The sequence below is a fragment of the Pinus tabuliformis genome, chromosome 7 (assembly GCF_031772625.1).
Source record: "Pinus tabuliformis cultivar Carrire ecotype Pingquan chromosome 7, CPIR1, whole genome shotgun sequence".
NCBI lineage: Eukaryota > Viridiplantae > Streptophyta > Pinopsida > Pinales > Pinaceae > Pinus > Pinus tabuliformis.
The window spans coordinates 1,830,608,308-1,830,635,293 of record NC_142293.1 but is presented as its reverse complement, the minus strand read 5'-3'; the positions used below and the strand labels follow the sequence as shown (position 1 = coordinate 1,830,635,293).

The following is a 26,986-nucleotide window of genomic DNA, read 5'->3' as shown; positions in this document are numbered from 1 at the left end:
AACGAATTGGTTTGGTTCCAAATGGAGGATCAACCAGCTTCCAAGTGCCGTTCTTTATGAGGGCATCATACTCCTTTTGCATCACTTCTTTCCATTCATCATGAGAAGCAGCTTCTTTAAAGGAAGTTGGTTCAAAATCTGTAGACAAGTTCAATTCACAATCATAAGAAACATCCATATCAACAGGTGAATTAGAGTCATCTACATCACCTCCATTTTGTCGGTTTGAATTACTGGTTCCTGTTTTTCCAATTTCATCAGGATGAACACTTTTAAGTGTCTTCGTCAGCCACTTTGGGGGACCTTTCTGAGATGGTCCAGGCTGCTCTGTTGATTGAGTTAGGACTGAATCAAGATTGAGTCTCCCAATTCTATCAATTACATCACTTAAAGCATCGTCCATTGTTGGAATTTCATGCGGGGGAGAGTGTTCTTCAGAAGAAGATTCCACATGTTGATCTAGTATAGGAATCCCCCCTTCAAGATGTGGAATCTGATTATCAAATTCTTGAAATGATTTTGTTTTTGCGAATCTATCCAAGCGATCAAGTTGTCGCTCAACAACATTGTCAGATTTGGATGATTCAAGAAAAATTACATCTCTAGATACAACAAACTTTTTATTTATTTCATCATAGAGGTGGTATGCTTTGGAGGTGTTTGAATACCCCAGGAAGATACACTTACGACTTCTAGCACCAAGTTCGTTTCTATGTACCTTTGGTATCAAAGCATAACAGGTGGAACCAAAGACCCTGAGATGTTTTACCGAAGGAACATGTCCATACCACAATTCATAAGGAGTCTTGTTTCTTATAGCATTAGATGGACATCTATTCTTTATATATGTAGCACATAGAACAGCATCAGCCCAAAACATTATCTTTACATTTTTGAAGAAAAGCATGGATCGTACCATATTCAAGGTTGTTCTATTCATTCTTTCAGCTACACCATTATGTTGGGGATTGTAAGGCACAGTTGTTTGATGTTTGATCCCATGTTGGCGAAGATAGTTTTCAAATTTATTTGATGTATATGCTTTTCCATTATCAGTGCGAATAGACCCAATATGAGATTGTGCATCATTTTCAATCCATTTATGAAAATTCTTGAATGTTTGGAAAGCATCAGATTTGTTCTTCAATAAATAAACCCAACACATTCTGGTGTAGTCATCAATAAATGTCATGATATATTTATTTCCATTTGCAGAAGGAACAGGCATTGGACCACATAAATCTGAATGAATAAGTTCAAGCTTCCTATGTGCTCTTGAATGTGAATCATGAAAAGACTATTTGCTATGCTTTCCTAGAATGCAAGCATCACATTGCTTAAGTTTTCTAGGAATTGTAGGCAAACCAGCAACACCATTTTTCTTCAATAAGCGGAGACTGTCATAGTTTAAATGTCCAAATGTAGCATGCCATAATAAACTTGATGGAAGTGTACCTTCTTCATGATGAGAAATATATGAGAAATGTTGTGCATGAGCAGAGGTTCCTTGTAGTTTGAGAAGCCTTTCTTCTTCTATTCCCCTCATGACAAGTGAGTGGTCAGATGCTTTTCTTACCTCAAGTTTGCCATCAAACATATGAATGGAGTGACCTTGCTGGCGAATGTGGACCAAGGACAGCAAGTTTCTTTTGAATTGTGGGAGATATAGAACATGGTCCAGAAGAAAGTCTGGAAGACCAGGCAGTTTAAGCTTGATTGTGCCAAGCCCTGATGGCTTGATTTTTGACTGATCTGCAAAGTATACTGCTCCATCAACATTGTCAGTGAAATCTTCAAAAAAATCTTTTCTATGAGTCATGTGACAGGTTGCTCTTGAATCAAGCAACCAATCATTTTTCCAAGAAGCAAGTGAAGCATTAAACAAATCTTCATTTACTCCAATGTTACATTGTGCCTCAATATAGTGAGCGGATTCAGATGCTTTACCTTTGTCTGTATCATCAGTTTTACCTTTCTGTAGGTTTCTTTTCTGCTCAATTTTGTCCCATGGTAGCTTGCATGTAGAGGCATCATGTGATCCATTTCTTTTGCAGCGAATGCAATGCAGATCTGCCTTTTCTCCTTGAGAATGTCTGCCCCCCCTGCCTCTGAAATATCTTCCTCTTCCTCTTCCTCTTCGTCCACCTCTTCCTCTTGTAGAATCTTGAGCAGGGTGATTTTCTTTATGAGCAAAGCACACAGTCTCTTCAGAAGATTCAGGGGTTGTCATCTTTCCGAAAGCTTTCTCTCTTTCAGCAAACTTTTTCACAAGAGAGTCAAAGGTTATATCTTTAAGATTTCCATTTGCTTGCAATGACTCAAGATAATTGGAGTAAGTAGGATAAAGTGCCTTGAGAAAAGCAATAAGAGGGATATCCAGCTCAACCTTAGTGGATTTGATATCATGCATTATAGACTTTACTTCAGATGCAAGAGCAAGAGGATCATTATTTTGCAGTTCAAGAGTGAAGAGTTTAATCATGAGTTGGACAACTTCAAGTGCAGAATGTGAGTCATAGAGTTCTTTCAGCTTTTGTAGGGCTTCAAAGGTAGTTGAATATGACGAAATATGGCGACTCACCTCTTCATTTACAGATGCTGCGATTAATGCATAAGCCTTGCTGTTCTTGTTTTCCCAAATGACGAGCTCTTTGTCTGAGGTAGGCTGTACTGGGTCATTATCTCCTTCTCCGACACACACTCCTTTCCACAACTCATTGAAGATGAGGGTGTGTTTTATCATCCGGGACCATTCAGGATAGTTCTCCTTGCCAGTGAGAACTATTCCTACCATGGATATGATTGAATGCATTCTGTAAAAAAAAAACTTCTGCTGATAGAAAAAATACTTCTGCCAATATACAGTAAAATGTACTCAAAAGGACATTCTCAAAAGATTTCAAATCCACCATGTGACCCATATAAATCCATCATTATATAAATCCACTTCATATAAATCAATCTCATATAAACCTCATATAAATCTCATATGAATCTCATATAAGCCTCATATAAATCCTACCATATAAATCTCATATAATTCCACCATATAAATCTCATATGAATCTCATATAAGCCTCATATAAATCCTACCATATAAATCTCATATGAATCTCATATAAGCCTCATATAATTCCACCATATAAATCTCATATGCCATACGTCCCCTTTATATTAAAAAAACTCAATTATCATACGCCCTTTGTATATATAATCTTTTCACCACTTAAAAATGTCATTCGGCCTTCATAAAATGGATTACAATTTAAAAAACATTATTTAATGGTTTCCTCGGATTCGCTACACTTTCAGATTCCAGCTTGAAAATCGAATGTGAATGTGCGCCAAGAAATTTACCAAACAACATGCGGTCCAGCAGTGCCCTCCATGCATCTGAGTCAATTCTGCGCCACAAATCTTTAAACAGGTTACCTGCGTCGTCGATTTCTGGCTGAATTTCTCAGACAAAAACTTGTTCCAAAGCATTCCACTTAACAGCGCACAGATTTATCAACGGGCCACCAGAGCAGGACTTCAATCCATATTTCCACCATCTAGTTTGCAGAACGAATGAACAGCGGCAAGCTATAAAAAGGATTTGTTGTAGATTGAACAGCGGCAGCAAGGGCAAATGCAAATCGAGGGGCAGCGCAATGTTCAATTGCAGATTTTCACAAAAGGGGCAGCGCAATATGCAGCGCTTTGACACCAGAGAGCAATCAACGCATTCAAAAATGTATTGAATACCAGCGTTCAGGTGAACAGGCAGCGTTCAGGCTACGTGGAGCAGGCTAGCATACCAGCGTTCAGGTGAACAGGCAGCGTTCAGGCATAAAAACGCATATGACAGACAGGATTTGAATGTAACTGATAGACAGCGTTCAGAGAATATGAAACGTTTATGGAGTCTGAGTGTATTCAAATAAACAGGGCGCATGAATCATAAATAGAATATGTCAGGGCAGCGCAGGTGTGGCAGACAGAATGCAGGTATGGCAGACAGAATTATATGGAGAGCAGAGAAGCAAAGGAGCTGGCTCTGATACCATGTCAGGCCAGGAGTAACTCCATTTTGGCAGAAAATTAATTCGTGTTATTCCATTAGGCATGTTATTGTTATATACAAAAGGATGTGACTGTTCAGTTCATCTTCTGATGACTGTCCACATTCCTATTTTAATTATTTACATGAATTCACCCAATCGCAGAGGATTAGGTGTCAACACTAGCCCTCACTTATGGAGCATCGACTTGTTACTAATTCATTGGAGACCCATGAGACCATTGATTGTACCCCAAAGTCACTTGGGAGCACCACAGGATGTTTTACTTAGAAATCAAGGGGCCACCCCATTGATCATCATTTTTGGAGCCCTCTTCTTCATCATGGCACATTGAGGACTCATCTTGGCCTTCCAACAGCCCCTTTGCACCATTATTTTGTCATTTCGGCCTCAATAAGAAGGCTTATTTTACACATTTGAGCTATTTGGAGGGCTTGTCACCAAAGCGATTGTTATTTGCACTTAAAATAATATTAGTGGCTTAATTAGACTAATCCGAACTTGTGAGAGGCTCGTATAAATTAAAGAGGCCTCAATTGTATTTGATCGTCGTCATTTGGATTGGGATATCTCTTGAAAAAGAATTCGGACCTGCAACTGTTGGACGAAATTGGATGTTTTTCATGCATTTTGATGTGTGGGATTTTTGCTATCTTGTCTTGGAGCTTCTATTTGCAAAGTTGATGGATGGATATATTATCGTTATCTTGTAAGTCCCAGTTGATGCTATATGTTTACATTGTTATATGTCTAATGCATGCAATATCATGTCATGATCTTGTATGTGCTCTAATTTAATGAGAATTCATGAAAACACTGGGATTATTGAAGTATTGCATGTATTACTCGTATATAATGTGAATGAATGTTCCTAGAGGCTTGTTTTGCACATTGCATCCTTGAATCTCCATCAATCCTTGCCAAACAAAGTATAAATATCTATTGTAGTCGAGTCGCTGCCTCTTTAGGGCTAACGAAATCTTCATAAGTCTCCTTGATAGAGCGACGTTCTTTAATCAAAAGAAATCTTGACTCCATTTCTCCCAATTGATAAGGCATTGGGTCTTAATGCTAGCTGATCAACCTTAAAACCTTTTTCTTTTCATCGTTTATGAATTTTTCCCTAACCTTAGAAGGTCAACTAGGGACTAGTGCGAAGGGGAATCTTTTAGAGCGAGTTGGTAGGCTACTACGTTATTATGTCCTCTATTAGCCCTCCAAATTTAAGACAATTCCCGTGGCTAGTTTGAAAGAAATCTCAAGCCCTAGCTCCAACATTGATTTATTCTTGAACTTCTTTGGTTAGTGATAGCCTTGAAGGTCACTTGCACTTGAAAACTCATAGGAAGTTAATCAATTCGACCTTCCCTTTTCTCCTCACTTAACCTAGTAATCATTTTGAAGATCATTCTCTTGCAATCATTGCAAGCCCTAAGCCTTGCTTGGATTTTCCTAGGTCTCTCTATTGGTGTTAAGACCTTGTATGGTAATCATCTTACAAAGCACTTAGAGATGTCTTGCCTCTTTAGGAAGCATTAGGTCTAGGAATATCCCTTGTAATTGAATAACCTTTCCCTCCTAGATTTGGGCCTCCTCATAAGCCTTTCTTAGAGTGCCATTAGCTTCTTACTGAAGCATTGAGCCATTATTTGAGCCTCTCCTTTGAATGGGCCTTGGAAATCACATCATACCTTGCCATTGATCTGGTCCTAAGTTGCACAAAATGGGGAAACAGATACGAGTTTCTGAAATGGGCACGGGTACAAAACGTGACCCCCCAAATTTTGGAAACGGGGAAACACGATATATATATATATATATATATATATTAGGACATTTAAGAAATATGTGCAATCATAAAGCATATATGATACATTCTAATTTATTACATTATGATTAAATTGTCAATTGTCAATGCATAAACTATAAGTCCAAATTTACATCACATTTACTCATGAATGATCACATAATGAAAATAGCAATATCCAAAATCAGCCACGAGAAATTTCTAATTTCTTGTCTCGTGCTTGATTGGGAGTCTCCTCCTACATAGTCGAACGACCTTAGTGCTCTTGATTAAATACAAGTTCCATACTCTAGTACCCTACATGCTCTTGATTATTGGGAGTCTCCCCTGCATAAACGGTTGGGTTCTCTTGATTAAATACAAGTTCCATACCCTAGTACATGACAAAATCCAATGGAAACATTGCAATCCCCCCAATCCTAAAATCCTGAAAAGCAGATAACTCGACTAGATTTTGGGTGAGATCTAAAATTCTACTTTCTCCATATGAAATCCAATGAGGGCAAAACCACTCTCAAACATCCCGAGTCATTTCATGGTAATGTTAAAAATTTAAGTAAAAGTGACATTCTCCTTTGAAAATGAAAAATTAAAGGAGAATGTCACTTTTACTTTAAGAATTTAACATTACCATGAACTGCATATCAACACTGGGGCCATAGGCTTGAACATTAGTCTGCCCCACTCAAAAAAATCCTGTTCTTTATAACTTGAGAGGCATCTAGAAGATAGTTTAGTCGCCCAATAAAAAATTAGAAGCGAAAAAATAAAAATAAAATTTAGAAGAAAAAGTCAAGTTAGAAGAGGAAACTCCGTCGTAAGGCCTGGAAACTCGTTTCTGACCGTACTGGCCACATTTCCTCCTCAGAAAACGGGCCAGTACGTCCAGAAACACATTTCCAGGCTGTACGGTATGAGTTTCCTCATTTTTGTTTCATTTCCGGCTAGAAACGAACCCTTCTCCAATGTTTCCTGCAACTTAGATCTGGTCATTCAAGTGATTTCCCTCATATCGGGACTCCTCCCATTGGTGAAAGTCCGTAAAGAGCAGGGGACACTGACTAAGGTGACAGTGGGTCTTTGTCCCATTGTTGTCATTTGGTCTAGTAGTTGTCCCTTAGGTACCCCTCCTAGGACCCCTGCTAGATTGAGTGGTAACAGGCCCTAAAAGGCAATAAAAAGGAAGAAATTTTAAATTTGAATTTTAAATTTAATTTGCCTCCAAAAAGTTCAATTCAACCCTAAAGAATAGGTCGACCCAACACAAGGAGACATGCCCCTTAGGCACCTCATGACCACTATATAGACAAACTCGACCTTCTCACTTGAGAACATCAATTCGAATTTCAGACCACACAAATCATCGATTCTCTCTTCACACGTGCGAAGGAGAGAGAGGAGAAGAAGATAGAAGCTTGACCAGCATTGACCACTCTTTGACCGATTTTTCTGGCCACTGTTTGACCAAATTCTGACACAGTTGACTGAAGTTTTATGAGGCACAGTTTGACAAAATTCTGAGGCAATCGATCAAGTTGTTTTGAGGTCAGTTTGACCAATTTTTCTGAGGCTTTGACCGAGTTGTTTTGAGGTCAGTTCAATTAATTTTCTTGAGGCTTTGACCGAGTTGTTCTGAGGTCAGTTTTACTGAGTTTTCTGAGGCTTTGTCTGAGTCTGCAATGGGCAGTTTGACTGCATTTCTAAGGTAGATGACCAAGCTTTGTTATGGGTAGTTTGACCAAGTTGTTGCGCTGACCAAGTTTGACCTATGGGATTTTTGTCATCTGTTTGACCTAATTTGAGTTATGGTAACTTTGTTGAACTGAAGAATTTCTCCTAGAAAAGATTGTTGGTCCCAATTTTGGGTTTCCTAGGTGAAATTGTGTGTCTCTTTGTGTGCTTGGTTGTCTCTTCATGATCCTACTGCCAATATTGCATTATTGTTGAGATTTTATATGTATAATTGCTTAATGATTTCTGTGACATAAGACAACTTTATTAAAAAAATCATTGGAAAGTAATTATCAAATTAGAAGATCAAAATTCTCCTAGAAAATCAACATGGTATCAGAGCCTAGGTGAAAGAGCAGCCATCAAAGAGACTTGAAGAAGCTAGTCTAGAAACAGAGGGAGCTTGGGATCATGTTTTTACTCTAGATCCTTGAGAAGTTGCATGAAACATGACTCCTACATACCAAAAATATGTTGAACTAGTTAGGTCAGCCTTGAGCATGTGATTTAGCCCTTCTCATTTCAAAACATAGTAATTCATCCTTATGAAGATTAGCCAGATATGAAGGAAGCCCTAGATCTCCAAGAAGGAAGTGTTAATGGTCTAATTTATGTGTTGACCAGAGGTATATGTCTAAGTGGAGGAGGGTCGAGTTTGTTCAGGAGGTTTTGTGCTCAAGAAGAAGGTTGCCCAAGTTTTATCTCGTCTGTTGTTTAAGGAAGAAGAGAGGTAGAAGTGTCTGCTATAAAAAATTTGATTCAGGGCCAAGTTATGTCTACCTTGGAGACTAGATCGAAGTCCTAGTGTAGGGCCAAAAGGCCTCGGGAGCTTAGCAGACTAGGACGAATCCTGTCTAAGTGGACTGCAGGCAGAAACAAGGGGGGTCGAAAGGCCTCAGGAGACTGTGAACAGGGTCGAGCTACCTCAAGCTTGTGGAGAGGTCGAGACACAAAACGTTGATACAACTACCATGTATTTGTCGTGATACTGTTGATGATGTATGCTAACAATATTTGCCTTGAGTGTTGAAAAATGTAACTATTGTCGGTCTTCATAATGTAATTCAAATGTACTATTGATGTATTTATTATATTCATTATTATTATTTTATTTCTAGTCAAAGCATGGTCTTCATGCTTATACGGTCAATTAAGTCAAAAAAGAAAATTTGTTATGAGCCAAAGAAATGTAATTGAATCAAAGTTCCATTTGGACTTCTTGTAAGAAAAAGAAAAATATTTTATCTTGAGTCAAAAGAGTCAAAAGAGTCAAAAATGTCCTCCACAGACCAAGTCGGCCTCAAGAGGCAGTGATTCAACCTTCTAGACATGTAAAAGTACAAGGTAGTTCGACCTCATTTGATCACTCAACAGTCACATCGATTTATGTGCCAAGACAAGAAAACCTAGCAAAGTTAAAGGAGAGAGAAGAATTGATTCTTGCCCTAATTCTATTCACATGTGTGAGTTCTTTCTGTGGTTTTCTGACGCTGTTACAAGGCTGAAATTTCAGGGCTCAAAATTTCAGATGCCAAAATTTCAAGGATTGACCAAAATTCAAATATTTGACCATCTTTGACTTTTGTTGACTATGACTTGTTGGAGATGGCTTGGAGGAGGGTTGACTTGGGTCTTTCTAGCAGTCTTGGTCTTGGGTCTTGGATATCTCATTTTGATTTGATTCTATAAGAAGAGGATTTCTTAGGTTTTCCACCTTGTGGAGTTTTTCCCTGGCTTGAAGCCTAATTTTTTGTGTTCTTTGTCTTTTGTGATCTTCATGTTTTGTGCTTTTGGTAATTACTTGATGAAGAAGAAAACATAAAATCTAAGAAGCCAACAAACATTCACAAGTAACTATCAAGTAAGAGAAATCTACCTTAATCTACAAGCATCATTTCTCAACATTAAGAAAGGGACCTTGTTGGTGATTTTATACTAGTGGAGCATTGGGTTGTTGTATGAACAAAGAATTTGCACATGACAAGTTTGATGGAATTTTTTGAAAGACTTAGGGTTTGTAAACCTAGAAGACCTTAAGGTTATGACTTGAATGTAAAAGTCCCAAGGATTTGTGAAACCCTAGAATGTGACCAAGAATGTTGAATGCCAGTAGAAGTGTATACTTGGTAGCATGGAAATGTCATTAGCTTGCAGTTGAGCCTTTAGGGTTGTTGGATAACTTGAGGATGAAGAAACCCTAGCTCATTCAATTCATGCAAGGAAGGAAAGGAAAACAACATGCATTAGTAGTTGATGATGAGGACAGGATGAGCATTTCTAGCTTAATGAGATTGCATAATGGCAAGGATCATGAGGGAGTTGACAAATTCCCTACAATACTCAAATCAAAAGATAAGTAGTTCATATCTTTCTTCCTTGATTATTACTTTATCTTTGGTCAACCTCTTGCCTTGATATCTTTTTCTTCGTTATAATCGTTTCTTCCATGACCTCCTAATGAGATTTGAAGGGACATCGTGAAGGTTGCCAAGGCTCTAGCAGCAAATTAAAGCATCGAGAAGATCAAAGAAAAGTTCGTGACAAGAGGATTCTCCCAAGATCGGGCATAAACTCAGCTAGAGTGATTTGTGTTCAAGAGGGAGAAATTGTACTGACATCTAAAATCATGCCAGATGATCGTAATAGCTCCTAGTTCAGAGGGAGCAGGCAAGCCAGCAAGCTTGAAGGATACCATGATGGAGGAAAACTATGCCACGACCTAAAGGAAAATTAGCGGTGACTTCCAAGTGGATATACAAGATCAAGCATACGGTGCATGGCAACATAAAGAAGTACAAAGCGAGATTTGTGGCAAGAGAGTTCTCCCAAAAAGAGGGAGAGGACTATGAGGAGACATTTGCTCCAGTTGCCAGGTACACTTCTATTAGAATTATTATTTCTATTGCTTCTATTATGGATTGGAGATTACATCAGATGGATGTAAAGACCGTTTTCCTCAATGGAGTGATTGAGGAAGAAGTGTACATAGAACTACCTCAGGGCTTTGCTATACATGAGAAGGAGTCTCATGTCTGCAAACTAAAGAAAGTTTTATACGAACCTCAGGCATCGTATTCTGGAATTGATGGATATATGTTGAGTCTTGGTTGATCTTGTTATTATATGACCTATTTTTTACGGGAGCAAAAGGACTCACATGACAAAGGGAGCAACAGTGGCAGGAGGATTTGCTTCCCTGATAGAGGGAGCAGTCAAGCCCTACTTGAGTGTCAGAGGGAGTTGACCTCTGATTTCAAGATGAAGGATCAAGATTTGATGCATTACTTCCTTGATCAAGAGAAGTATACTCTTGAGATCGTTCAAAGATTTGGGATGATGGATTGCAAGTCCATAAACACTCCTATGGTGACCAATCTAAAGAAGTTGAGAGGCTCTGATTCAGATTTGGTGGATCCCACATTATATAAACAACCAGGCAAAGTGGAAGGACCAGCCATCCAAGTGGATGTCATGGGATTGAGATTGTCAAACTAGATGCTCGGAGACGGGAGATTTCTAAGAGTAGTATGCCTTCTATGAGTGGACCATGTCATGCAACAAATACGCTTCAGTGACTAGGAAGCAGCAGTGGCAGAGGAAGCAGCAGTGGCAGAGGAAGCAGCTAGGATTGCCACAGCAAGATCTGTTTCAGTGTCAAAGGGAGCACCAATTTAGGCTGACCAAAAAGCAGTTGTGCTGATGGATCTAGTAATGGAAGTCTATCAATTTATGGTTAAGTCGAGGCATGCGGCACAACATGTGTTGACGTACCTGCATGTTACAATTGGATATGGATTGAGATATGTCTCAAATGATGAAGTACAGCTACAGGGATATACAGATTCAGATTGGGCAAAGAGTGTAGAAGACAGGAAGAGCACATCAGGGTGTTGCTTTAGTTTGAGTTATGCTATGATATCCTGGATGAATAGGAAGCAAACATCTATCGCACACAACACTGCAGAGGCTGAGTACATTGCAGCTAGTTTGGCGAGCCATGAAGCAATGTGGCTACGAAAGCTACTCACAAGATTGTTTGATCAGGAGCTGCAGACGATCGTGATGACAAGTTGAAGCACATTGAGATCAGGTACTGAGACATGGTACAGAAGGGAGCAGTGAGGGTCCAATAGATTTCTACAGAAGAGCAAGTCATTGACATTCTCATAAAGCCTCTGCCCTAGGATGAAGTTTGTTTACTTTAGGGACAAGCTTGGAGTGGTTGAGAATGCTTCCCTCAGTTAGAGGGAGTGTTGATGTTGTAGCATCAAGGGAAAATATTCTCCTTAGGTCAAGGGTATTGACCAGGTGCCATGTAATGTGGCTAGGGAGATTGGCCCAGAGAGCATCAGGGCCTGAAGTGCTCCCCTGATCAGAAGGTTCTGACCATATTGCCAAGGGTTACTTGGCTAGTGGGTAGAGTGAGTACCCCATAGCATCAAGCAAGTGTTTTACCATTCAAGTATCATGTGATGACATGAGGGAATGGTAAATTGACAGAGGGTTTCATCATTGGTTAGCGATACTGACCTCGTTCCAGGTGACGACTTGGATACTTGGTGATCCAGGACTACTTTGTGTTTACTCCGATCAGGGGGTACTTGACCATATCGCAAAGGGTATTTGGCTAGTGGGTGACTTGATCCATTTTCAAAGGATATTTGACTAGTGGGTAACTAGATCCTTTGCATGATGTTGATGTAGGATGCTTTCCACATGGTTTAAGCTAAGAACATGAAGTGGATGGATACATTCGCATAGCAGCCTTATTCAATCTTTTCTTGGGATGGAGAAATTTTTCAGCAAAGAGGACTTCTAAGGAAGTCAAGGTGAATACCTCCAGAGATAAGAGGGAGTGTAGATTTTTGGATAGTTGCAGTCAGTATTCCCCAGCTACTCCAAATCGACCCTAAAAGGAAATCAAAAGGAAGAAATTTTAAATTTGAATTTTAAATTTAATTTGCTTCTAAAAAGTTCAAGTCAGCCCCAAAGTAGAGGTCATCCCAACACAAGGAGACGTGCCCCTTGGGCACCTCATGAGTCATGACCACTATAAATTCAAACTCGACCACCTCACTTGATAACAACATTTTGAATCACACAAATCATTTGTTCTTTATCCACACATGTGAAGGAGAGAGAGGAGAAGAAGACAGAAGCTTGAACAACATTGACCACTCTTTGACCAAGTTTTATGGCCATTGTTTGACTGAATTCTGAGGTAGTTGAACATAATTTTCTGAGGCACAATTTGACCAAATTCTGAGACAGTTGACTGAGTTTTTCTAAGGTCAGTTTGACTGATTTTTCTGAGGCTTTGACAGAGTTGTTTCGAGGTAAGTTTGACTGATTTTCCTGAGGCTTTGATAGAGTCTATAATGGGCAGTTTGACCACTTTTATGAGGCAGTTGACCGAGCTCTATTATGGGCAATTTGACCAAGTTTGACCTGTTGGATTTTTGGGGTCTGTTTGACCTAATTTGACTTATGAATATCAAATTGTAACTTTGTTGAAGTGAAGAATTTCTCCAAGAATAGATTGTTGGGTTTTCTCCCAAGTTTGGATTTCCCAAGTGAAATTTTGTCTCTTTTTGTGCTTGGCTATCTCATTATTGCATTATTGTTGAGATTTTCTATGTATAATTGCTTAACGATTTTTGTGACATAAGACAACTTGATTAAAAAAAATCATTGAAAAGTAATTATCAGATTAGAAGATTAGAATTCTCCTAGAAAATCAACACCTTCCTCCCTATGAAATCTCACCATCCACATGAGGGAATCTGCGTGAAGGCCCACCACTAAGCCAATCATTGTTGTAGCATTTGGGATTCAATGAGTGAGCCAAGCAATGCAAAAGTGTGCAATTCTTATCCCACCTACTGACAAGAATATCATATATGGTGATGTTATCGTACAAATCTGTATTGACAACCCTGCATGACACTTTTAGACAGTCAGCCTGTCACGGTTGAAAGTCTTTCTATTCGGACTGGTGTTTTCCAATCTCTGAGGGGGTGTCCCCAGATGATGTATGCCATTATCCACTTAATATGTGTGTAAAACTTCAACTTGATTAGCATACAACAAAGCTTCACTTTTGACTTGTCGATAAGCAATCAAAAGTGAAGTAGTTCTTGAAAAAGAAATTTACAATGGTTGAAATCAGATTTTTGAAAGTAATAGTGGCAACAGAATTGAAAGTGATGCAATAAACGAATGTGTGCCTCAAGTGAAATAATTCAAAACAAGTACACGTCAATATACCATCACACTGCAAAAAAAATCCATTCAATGACCTCCAATACATTCAAAGAGTTAGAATCAAACATAATTGAACAAAATCAGAGATTTCCCAAGAAGTTGGTTGCACCATAATAAGTATTGAGTGACATGCAACTGTGAGTTCCTTTGCTTGTGTTGGAGGTAATGGTTTGAGAGACTACAGAGAAGTGAGCTCTTTGTTGCTATCAAAGCATCTAAGAAAAATTGTCCATCCCTTGTACTGATGCTCCAATATGCATATATGGAAGAAACATTCCTCCCTCAAAGTAGTTGATCCAATGGCTCAAAGCAAAGAAAAGTCGGAAAGGCCAAAAGCTTTGTAAGTACAACCAGTCTTTCTTTTCCACTTTCAATTATTTTGGCAAAAACACAAAATCCACTTTCTTTGCTCCACTTCTGGCATAGAAACATCAACACAAAATCTGCTTTCTTTGCTTCACTTGAGTAGAAACATAAACAAAATTTTCTTTCTTTGCTCCACTTCTTGAGTAGAAAGATCAACAAAATCTGCTTTTTTGCTTCACTTCTTTAGCAGAAACATCCACAAAATCTGCTTTTCACATCTCCTCACTGAAATGGAAAAATCTCACTTTCCCCCTAGCTTTACTCATGAAGACACCTAGAAGAAGCCCCCATTTTCTCATTAAAACTATTTCTAATTTTCTATGTGATTAAATAATTAAATAAAAAATTAATTATTTCACAACTTATGACATTGAAGTCATAATCCTTGAAAACTTACCCAGAGATACGGTTTAGATCCGCACCAAGTGTCATCTCACGATGGAAGTCAGTGACAGATTCTACTCAACTCCTCACTTTTCCATGCAAAAGAAGCTCAAACCAACCCTCAGTTGCTAGTTAGGAATCACAACCAACACCTGCACCTACCAAATATAAAAACTTACTAATTATATACATTCCTAAAAAGGCAGTCTTCCCCCAAAAAAGCATAAAAGTACAACTTTTGGCCAAATGACATAACGGGCCATAATAACAAAATGCAAAAAAGCACAAGAGCAGAGGAAAAAGTGCCATTCCAAATCTAAGTGAAATGGTCCAGTTGGACTAACTTTTTAACCAGGATCAAGAAAAAGTAGTCAAATCTTATGTGTGGGCCCTTGATGGTCTGAATATCAAAAAAGTAGAACTACCCAAAATAGCAATTTCCCAAAAACTGATGAAACTTAATATAAAAGGTCCTATGATCGACAATTATGTCGTGAAGCATCTGGAAATAGATTAGTGTGACTAAGTCTCACTGGACCTTAACCCTTCGCTACCAAGAAGTGCAAGGGGGGTTAACAGGTGGTAAAGAAAGTCTTTGTTGATGCCTCATACTTAGGGCACAAACTCCATCATGGAATCCCACCCCTCATAAACCTCTCCTAAGATGGGTTGGCATGTGTCTGCAAACCGCAACAAAGAGATGATAGGGTCTATGATTTTAATGGTAAGATCTACTGTCTCCCACGAAATATCATCTAAAATTGTATCCTTGACCTTTTCTATAGAAGGTTGATCTACCTTTCTCCAAAAAGAGCAAAACTCGGAAGTAACCATGGCCCAAGAGTAATCGTGACCTCCCTCAACCTCTTAAGCATGACAAATGAGGAGGCAAATCATATATTTGCAATCTTCAACAAAGACAGATGTGTGTACTCTTTATAGATTGTAAGGGGCATCAGTATGGGGTTGTACAAAATTGTGGATATGGTGTGCATCCTCAATAAAACTTTTGATCCATGTCACATTTGAAGAAATAGATTTAAGTGCTACATTCAAAGAATGAACAGCGAAAGTTGTCCAAAATATGTGTAGATATATAGCTTCCACAATCATGCCAACATTATTGCAAATAGGCGCATTATCTATACTAATTTGCACATAAGAATCAACACCTATAGTTGAATTGAGGCTTCTGTGATCCATAATAGTTGAAAAAATAACTTCGGCGTAAATCACATGTAGAGAGACATTTGTCGACGCGTTTCGAACCAACTAGTGTGGTTCATCGTCAGGACAAGTTGAAGAAACAGATCCAGCTTAACATGTTAAATAGTCTGAGCAGAGTCTCCAACGGCTAAATTGACTAACGGCAAATTTTGACCTTAAGACCCAGGTCAAATTATTATTTATTAATTTAATATTATTATTATTTATGGAAATAAGTTAAATTAGGTAAAAATACGTAAATAAATAAAATAATTTTAATGGTTGGTTTAAAAAAGGAAATTTATTTATTTATTTTAATTAATTAATTATATATATATATATATAAACTAAAATCATAATATTAGGTCGAGAATTTTCATTTATTAATTTAATAATAATTTTTAATGGTTAATTTAGAAAAAAAAGTAATTTAATAATTTATTTATTAATAATCAAATATATATATATATATATATATATATATTATAATTAAAATTATAAAGTTAGGATAAAACACTATATAAATAAATAAAATAATGGTTAGTTTAAAAAGGTAATTTATTTATTTAATTAAATTATTTATTAAATATTGTTAGTATTATATATATACATATATATTCTAACTAAATTTATAATATTAGTTTGTTAAGTTAAAAAAATAAATAAATAAATAAATAATAAAAATTATATATATATAAAAAGAGCTCAAAACCATTCGGATGTCGCTGATCATTCGGATGGTACTCGGAACCTGCGATCTGGCTCGGTGGAGCTTCTTCCTTCGGCAAGTCTGAATGCATTGGCGGCAGACAGGAAATCTTCTCCTCGGTTAGCGGCTCCCTCTGGTTCCCCGTTGCAGCATGAACACAGTGATGATACTGTTAACCTGCATGTGCTGCAAAAACCGGCCCGGGGGTCTCCGTTTCAACTGGTGCGTGATTGTTCGAAGGTCGATTTCTATGACGGCGCTGACCAGGGAGGAGGAAGGGCTTCCTCTCAGTCGCTGGATCAATGTCCGCCTCAGGCTTCCGCGTGGTGTAGACCGGCTGGTCCTTCTGGTGTCGACGGTCCAGGTTCACCGTTTTGCATTAATTATTATAATGATAATAGGGACAGTCGTAATAATAGGATCGTGGCTTTTAGTTTGAATAACGTTCGTTATATCAGAGGTTATAATAATAATTATAAAAACGTTATTAATAAAAATAAAAATTTATATTATTCTAACGGTTTTAATAAGAATATTAATAATTATAATAACGTTACTATTAGTAATAAAAATAAGAATTTATATTATTCTAACAATTGTAATAAGAATATTAAAATTATTATTATTACAATAATATTATTATTAATACTCATAACTCTATCATTAATAATAAAAATCTATATAATTCTAATAATTTTCTTAGTAATGAGAATAATATTAATATGTATAACATTATTATTAATAATAAGAATTTTTATTCTAATAATAGTCTTATTAATAATAATAATAATATTGATAATAATGAGGGTAATAATACTATTGCGGAGAATAATTTTTCTAATAATAATAATGATAATTCATGTAATTTTAATAATAGTATTTTATATTGCAATGGAACAGAATCTTCTAGCAATAACAATGATGGTAACCATAGCAATAAGGTTTTGAATTTGGACCAGGTTATGTCCCGCAATTCTAAGGTCGTTAATCTTTCTAGCTTTTCTTTTTCCCCTCTGGTTTTCAGTGTTTTAGGCAAAGGTCTAAACTTTGCCCTTGCCCCTAGAAAAATCCCGGTGGAGGACATTATTTGCGGTGCGGAATACAGGATTAGAGATCTTCCGGATAATATCAAGGACACTATCAAGCCCCCTCGAAAGAACCTCAGCAATGAGGAATTCTCTGCCCTAAAATCCTTAAATCAGAACGAAGATATTGTCGTTCTGAAGGCGGACAAAGGAGGAGCTACGGTCATCCTTAACAAGGATGATTACCGGAGGAAGATGCTAGATCATCTCCACAATAGTGGCAGTTATAAAAAACTGCCCAAGAACCCTCTAAAGAAGATCTCTAGGACAGTGGCTCTAGCCATCAAATCTAATAATTCAGTGAATTCCCTGTGCCACAAGCTCATTGAAAGTAATCCCATTGCTCCTAGGATCTATGGGTTACCGAAGATTCACAAGGAAGGGGCCCCTCTGAGGCCTATCGTCAACACCATTGGCGGTCCGACCTATCTTCTGGCTAAGTTCCTTGCCCTTAAACTTAAGCCCCTGGTTGGCCGCACTGAGTCCTTCATGAAAGACTCTGCATCCTTCATTAAGGAGCTTAAGGATATTAAGCTTAGCCCCGAGGACATTCTCGTCAGCTTTGATGTGGTCTCCCTTTATACTTGCATCCCTATAAAGGAGGCCTTGGAAGTGATCTATCGCCTAACAGATCCCGATACCGCGCATCTGGTGGAGATCTGTCTCACTTCCACGCTCTTCTGTTTCGAGGGCGAATTCTTTGAGCAGACTTGTGGTGTTGCCATGGGTTCCCCTCTTTCCCCTATTGTTGCGAATCTTTTTATGGAAGATTTCGAAGCCAAAGCTTTATCCTCAGCTCGTCTTCTTCCTAAGCTTTGGAAAAGGTATGTGGATGACACTAATTTCCTCTGGCCCCATGGCCCTGAGGAGCTTGATCGTTTCTTTAATCACCTCAACAGCCGGTCCTCTGCCATTAAGTTCACCATGGAAAAAGAGGTCAATGGTTGCCTCCCTTTCCTGGATATTTTTACATCTCGGAATAAGGATGGCTTTCTCTCCCACTCTGTGTTCCGAAAGAAAACGCATACTGAGCAGTATCTTCATGCCGATTCCCATCATTTCCCTGCTCAGAAGTTGGGTGTTCTTAACACCCTCGCTACTCGTGCCCTTAGGATCTCTGGTTGTGAGAGCTTTGATAAGGAGAGATCCCATCTCCTTAATGTCTTTGTGGAGAATGGATATAGGAGACGCCTGGGTCAGAAGGCTTTCCGTAAAGCCTCTAAAAATGCGTTAATTAAGAAAGAGCCAAAAGAGAGTCGTCTAGGTGTCCATCTTCCCTATGTTCAAGGAACCACGGACAAGATTGCTCGGATCCTTAAAAGGTATGATATTCCCTCAACCTTTAGGCCCCTCAACACCATTCGCAATTCTCTCCGATCGGTGAAAGATCTCGTTAACCCTAAGGACATGAAGGGTGTCTACTTGATCCCTTGTTCTTGTGGGACCCCCTATATTGGGGAAACAGGGCGCTCCATCCATCAAAGGATCTGCGAACATGCGGCCGACCTAAGACATGGGAGATCCAAGTCTTCAGCATTAGCTGAGCATGTGGAAAAGACCAAGCATCAGGGGTGTATTGAGGAGGCCAAGGTTGTTGCCAAAGTTGCTCAGTTCCATCATCATAAATTGAGGGAAGCTATTGAGATTGAAAAGAGGCCGAGCAATCTCAATAGAGATGATGGCTGGAAAATCAGTACGTGCTGGATTCCAGCACTCTCTTCTTAGTCAGTTTTTCTGCCCCCTCCTCGTTTTTGAGCTCTTTTTATATTATTATTATTATTTTTTATTTTTATTTTTTTTAACTTAACAACCTAATATTATAAATTTAGTTAGAATATATATGTATATATATAATATTAACAATATTTAATAAATAATTTAATTAAATAAATAAATTACCTTTTTAAAATAACCATTAAATTATTTTATTTATTTATATAGTGTTTTATCCTAACTTTATAATTTTAAGTATAATATATAGATATAGATATATATATATATATAGATAGATATATATATATATATATATTTGATTATTAATAAATAAATTATTAAATTACTTTCTTTTTTTTCTTTTTTTTTAAACTAACCATTAAAAATTATTATTAAATTAATAAATGAAAATTCTCGACCTAATATTATGATTTTAATTAAAATATATATATATATATATATATATATATATATATATATATATATATAATAATTATTAAATAATTTAAATAAATTATCTTTTTAATCTAACCATTAAAATTATTTTATTTATTAATCCTAACTTTTATCTTAATAACCTAATATTATAACTTTAATTAATATATATATATATATATATATATATATATATATATATATAATTTAAATGAATAAATAAATTACTTCTTTAACCAACCATTAAAATTATTTTATTTTTTAACATATTTTTACCTAATTTAACTTATTTCCATAAATAATAATAATAAAAATAAACTAACCATTAAAATTATTATTGAATGAAAATACTCATCACTTAACAACCTAATATTATGATTTTAATTAAAATATATATATATATATAATATTAATAATAATTATTAAATAATTTAAATAAATAAATAAATTATCTTATTTTATTTATTAATCCTAACTTTTATCTTAATAACCTAATATTATAACTTTAATTAATATATATATATATAATTTAAATAAATAAATAAATTTCCTTTTTTAAACCAACCATAAAAATTATTTTATTTATTTATGTATTTTTACCTAATTTAACTTATTTCCATAAATAATAATAAGAAAAATAATAATAATATTAAATTAATAAATAATAATTTGACCTGGGTCCTAAGGTCAAAATTAGCCGTTAGTCAATTTAGTCGTTGGAGACTCTGCTCAGACTATTTAACATGCTAAGCTGGATCTGTTTCTTCAACTTGTCCTGACGATGAACCACACTAGTTGGTTCGAAACGCGTCGACAAATGTCCGCCGAAGTTATTTTTTCAATCAACACCTACATTTTCAATAACTCTAGTAAAAAACCCACCCATACATTGTGCATCCTTGTATTTTCCAACAACATCCACTGCTTTCAAGAAGACTAATCCATTCATGGAAGACACCATGAAGTTGATGAGTGGATGGCATCTTGCATTTGTCCATCTATCAAAAACAATACTAACACCAAAAGAGGGCCATGAAGACTTAAAAGGCTCTAGCAATTTATCCACCTCCTTCTTTGCCTCGACCAACAATGTGGTTCTAAATTTTTCTGAACTAGGAGACATACCCTATTGGAGCCCCTTGAGCTTGAGCTCAACACATATCAATAAACAAAGGTGAGATGTAGTTGAGATAGAAAAGAAAAACCCTATGGTAAGATCAATCTCATCTCACCTCTCTCGCTAAAATACCTAGTTGATTGGACTAGTTGCCCTCTTTTTTGTTGCTTGAGATGCACTCCCACTCCCAAAAATGGATAATTGCTAGATTATTTCCTCAAGAATGGAAGAGAATCCTCATTCTTGGTTTTCCGAAATTTTGCTACCAACATTGGCCTCTCTTTCCAATTCTTTTCGTTTAGATGCACTCACTCTTGGGCATGTTCCAAGTCAACAAGGTTTGCCCAACAAATGGTCCATAACTCGGATGTAAGTGCTCCTAAACTAATTATGGTAAAAATTATAGGTCCGAAGAACATTCCCTTCCCCCTTTAGTTTGGTCCTAAGCCCTTATTGTCTTGTAACATGCTTCCATAGTGGATACTTCTACTCTTGAGCCTGCTATGTTGCTAAAATAGTGTTTTCTCAGCATTTGAAGTCGTTGCGGCCCCACTTCCTGCAACTGTAACACTAGTAGACGCTAAAGAAAATGGAGGGGGGACAATATCAATGTGAGCATTCCTCCCTTTTCTTTGACCATTAGCAATTGGCCTTCATGATTGAGCCATAAACTCTATGAAATAATGAAGATTGTGGATTGCTAAAGGAAAAACATGAACTGGTGGAAAAATCCACTTGCCCAACACTTGGAATCCCTTCTAACACTACATAATAACCCTCAATTGCACTCCAAGTTGCCTCATAGCTCGAACCTGCTAAGTGGAATGACAAGAAAAGGGGAAAATCATCATTTAATGTGTTGTGGATTGCTCACACAAGGGACACATGTCTGGATTTTGGGACACGTTGAGGGCATGTATCAAACGTGTTGGGAACATTAACTATGATCACGACACGTACCAAACACATGTCAGCCAAGTGTCATCACATATTTGTGTCTAACACACAAAATATGGGACATGGCCCCTATTTGGATGTGCTCTATTCCTTAGCAAATGAAGGATCCCAGTGTGAGAGAAAAAAATGCTAACAAAAACCTCATAACCTAGTGCAGAGGAAGAATCTAGGTTGAAGAAGTAATCACATGTCCTCAATCCATGAAAAATCTTGAACCTTTAGGGATGGAGTAGACAAAGATGATATTTAGAACCAACACAAAAAAAGGAAATAACAGATGCAAAAGTAGCAATATTGTCCCATGCATTGAACAATGTATCCCAAGATGACTAAAAAGAATGGGTCCATGTAAAAAATAAGAAAGTTAAACAAACTTGCAAGCTCACTTTCAAATGTATGACTTGATCCTAAAAGGGGAAGGGTTAGCACAAAGACATCCACTAGATCTGATAAATCTGCCATTCAAGTGGTGATTCAGTGACTGTTAGAAAGCATCTATGCAGGTTTCCTCATATAATAATCAAATATTGTAGTTCTCCCCAATATAAACATGAAGATGTCAAAATGTGTCTATTTGCCTTTTCTTTAGAGGGTGATGCTTTGAATTGGTTTCATAGTTGTCCTGAAGATTCTTTCGCTTCTTTACAAAACATCGTCAATGCTTTTGCAGATAGATATGGTGATCAAGGTAGCTCACCTTGTGCCCCTAACATTATGCAACAGAATGAGAGTGATCTTGTAAAGGATCCAGCTGTCAATGAAAGATTTCAAGACAATCCTCCATATCAGAATGTGCCATCCACTTGTACTGTTGCAGGACGAATCCATGATAGTGGAAAAGCGGGAACAAGTTATCAAATCAATGTCGACAATGAAAGGGAGAATGATAAGCATCTTATAGAAGATCTAAAGCAGTTGGTTAGAGACACGCAGTTCAGTCAAATGCAGCTGGTAAAAAATATGGAGCTTAATCAAGAAAAATTTATCACTGATTACGCCAGGGATATGAGAACTTTGTACACTCAACTGGAAAAACATGATGAGGAGATGGAAATCATGAAAATTAAACACTCTGATCACGTAACCACCGTAGTAGAAAAGCGTGCTCAGAATATGGAGGATATGAGGACCGACATGCAGAGTCAGCATGCTAAGAAAATGGAAACCATGAAAGCTAATCATGACAGGGAAATTAATTCTATGCAAAGCAAGTTATTAGCCCTAGAGGAAAAAATGACAATTATGGAATTTAATCATTCAAATCACGTGCCTGACATGGAAACAAGTTATCAAGAAGAAATAAGTTCGATTCAGAACAGAGTGTCAACCATGGATGAAGGAATGACCATCATGAGATTCGATTATAATAATCAATTACCTATCATACAAGCAAATCATGAGAAAGAGATAAACTCTATGCAACATTGCTTGACGACCATAAAAGCAGATAACGACAAAGTAATAAAAAATATGAAAGTTGGTAAGATATGTCTTCAGAATAAGTTATTGACCATGGAGGAAAACCATCCCAAGGAAGTCGGCGCTATGAAGGTTGGACACTCTACCCAAATGGATGCCATAACAATACAGGTAAAGAAACTTCAGCATCAGCCAGAGGATGAAAGAAACAAGGAAACGTCAACAAATCATAAGCCGCCTTATCTGCTGCAGCAAGCTCCATCTTATTATGAGGTCATTTGTTCCATTGAAAAGTGGCTAATTGAAGGTGACTCAGATAAAATGGAAATTAATACGACTCAGGTTGATGCTTGCATGTTTGATCCATTGGTCATAAAAGATCAAGTTATAACTCATGACACCTGTGAAACTGATCCATCATTCTTGATAGAGCAGATGCAGAACGAAGAAAGACATGTCATGCATATCTTACATACTTCATCAGAGAGTTTTGAAGCAAAATGTTCCATATCATCAGTGATAGAACCTGCCACAAAGAAAAAGCGCAAGAGAAAGAGAATGAGAAAGCGATTTGATGCATTAGATGGCCACAAGCAGCTTGATTTTCGAATAGGAAAAAGTCCTACTGTGTGCAGAATTGGACATGGCACATTTGAGAAACAGCCGACAGATTTGCCTGAAAGCAGACAAATGCTCAATATGCACTATATTGAACACATCTGATGCCATGGGGCATCCTTGTATTGTATTTCTAACCTTATACCCTGTTATTTCAGTATTTCATTTTGTAGTTAGATGTGTTTTTCATGTTGTTAGACTAGTTAATAAATGAAGAGCTTATATATTTCATGTGCTTAACGTTATATGATGATTTTTGGATGGACACTACTTATGTTATATTGTGTGTTGCGTGGATGCAAGTTTTGGATTCTCACATTCCTCCGATGCAGCAACATGTCCCCTAGTATAGCCAGATGTTGACCACTAAGTGTCAACGACCCATAGCAGTACATCCCCCTTTTTTTGCAAAAGGGATAGCGCCTTATCGATGTGTTCGTGCCGTCCAACTATCATCATCAGTCTGATCTTCATGTTATAATGTAAACCCATTCTGCATGTATATGATGTAAATAATCTCAGCAGATTTGTGTCATGTATGTAATTGCCTAGGTAAACCTAATTTTTTGGTGACGACCTACATTTTGGGAGGTTTTTTGTCTCACCGATCCATTCTCGGATGGTCGGCAAAGTTTTTCTTCAGTCTTACCCCAAAGTCGGAATGTATTTTGTCACTGAGATCTTAGGCGAGTCCTAGTGTTATAGATCGAGTCTATGTAAAATTGATTTGGGAATAATCCTAACTATTTGTTAGGTTGTTTTATTACAAATTGTTTAGTTTGCTAGATTATATTTATGTCGCAGAAATGGGTAGTCTGTGAGGGTCTGTTTCAGATGGGTTTTCCCCCTTATGATGTAAAGTGTCTTGAACGTTGAAAAAATAATTTATCCCCTCATAGGTTAATTAATTTGATTTTCTGACCAAAAATTAATTAAAATCCTAAACCAGAAATTTAATTAATTCTAGGTTCTAGGTAAATTTAAATTTTCCAAAGGCAAAATTCGATGGTCCTTAAAATTCAAATTTTAAAAGGTCTTGGGACTAAGGTAAATTAATTATTTTGCTAAATTTTAAGCCTTTAGTCCCTGGGGTTTAAGTCAAAGTCAATTTTTTTAGGAAATTAACTCAAAAATTTTAATTTTGAGTTAATTAAAATGCATTTAACTGAAAAAATTCGAATTTCCTCAAAAATTTAAAATTTCGACGGATGAAATTAAAAGAAATTTTAATCCTCATCAATGGTCGATATTGCTTTGACAAGGATCACTCGAACTAGTCGTTGGAAAATTTATCTTTAAATAGGAAGTCATTTGTCAGTTGATCCATTCGATCTTTGGATCATGTACTAAGCTCTCAAGCTCTTTTGTATACTTTTTTAAATTAATGCAAAAGTCTTTGGGGTTTCAACGTGCTGTAGTGTTCTTCTTCATAAATTTATGGTAACATTGTTTTAATTTATGCTTAATATTATGTGAAAACTATCAATCAATAGCTCTCTTAGAATAATCTGAATACATATATCTTATTCAGTTTGTTGGATCTAGGGTAACATTTTAAATTTTGATTGAAGTAGCAGGTATCTATTTCTTCAGAATTTTATTTTTGTTCTATTTCTCTACTTGATTTGATGATTGATCTAGTGTTGGCAGAAGATCTCTTAGGTTCTCATTGAGCATTTGGGGATAGTCTTCGGTTAGACCAACCAACTCTCAACACATATTTTCTAAAGATCCTACTTCATATAAGCCTCAGGATTTATCTAACGATAATCTTTTTTCTGCAGGGCGTTTTTGGGCTAGTACCTCTCTAAAATTTCAAAATCTTTTAAATATTTTGTGGAAATTTTGTTAGATCTGGCTATTAAGAGCCTTAGATTATCAGATCTGGGAGCAGAGTTGGACTCATACTTCTCAGATCTGATAGAACTATAAATTATTTGTATAGATCTGTAAATTATTTGCATAGATTTGTTACTTACTTGTGTATGTCTGGAATTTTGTAACATAATTTTGAATTTTAACACTTGGGTTTTTAAGATTTTCTCTATTTTTGTACATATTGGGTATTGGGTTTTTCTCTTTTCACTTGTGCAAGAATAGATCTGAGAAATCAGTGAAGAAAATCTTCAGATCTGAATTAGATCTAAACCCTAGAGGGCAAGATCTGGACTCAAAGATTGTTTGCAGGAATAGATCTGAGAAATCAGCCAAGAAAATCTTTAGATCTCAGTTTATTCTAGACCCTGGAGGGCAAGATCTGGGCTCAAAGATTGTTTGCAGGAATAGATCTGGGAAAGCAACCAAGTAAATCTTCAGATCTGAGATTTTTCCAACCAGATCTGCGGGTTTTGAGACAGATCTAAGCCCTGGAGTATGACGGCCAAGGCAACAATGCGAGAGCTAGCCTTTGTTTCCTGCCTGTCGCAAGGATCCCTCTAAGCCAACAAACTTTGGATGAGAGTCTAGTGTCGTGTTTCATTCTAGCTGGAGCTGATGTTCCCTCCCTGAGATTATGCTTCGCAACCGAACTCTGTTCTTGGGATTTTGGTTAGCAAAGGATTCTTCACCCATTTGATTTCAAACTTTGGATTGATTCGGTAACAATTGACAGGGAAAGAGATAGTCCTAGCGACAAGCAACAAAAGATTCTTCCACTTCACATGGTGGTAGGTTTGCATGTGATTTCTTGGCAACATCTGGGGAAGAAGCTGGTAACTTTCCTACCTTCTTGTTCGTTGCATCAAACATCATCCTTTCTTTGGTGTTTCTTACTGGCTTCTTGTGTTTATCTCCCTCTTCAATTTGCAAGCAATATTTTTGGGCTCTCAAGACGATTTTGGCTGGTGAAAGAGGTAGGAATTCACGGCCTACAATTCTTCGAAGTGCGATGGCAAACTCTAGTCAAAGAGGTGGGGGCAAAGGTTCCTCCAATTCGTGTCCCCTATGCCTGCACACTCCGATCATTAATAGCACTCACTACAATTCCCTTCTTCAGCGCAACCTTCAACTCTCCTTCACGATGGTCGAACAAACTTAAAGAATGTTGAGCTTCCAAGACCAGATCAATCGGCAAGGTGATGAAATAGGCACACTTCGCAGCCAATTGGAGGA

General features: G+C 37.1%; 1 protein-coding gene across 1 annotated transcript in view; it reads right to left on the bottom strand.

Moving 5' to 3' along the window:
- LOC149255724 (BolA-like family protein) overlaps window positions 1-26,986 on the bottom strand; it is a 143,590-nt gene that overhangs the window by 48,074 nt on the left and 68,530 nt on the right. The window lies entirely within an intron of this gene.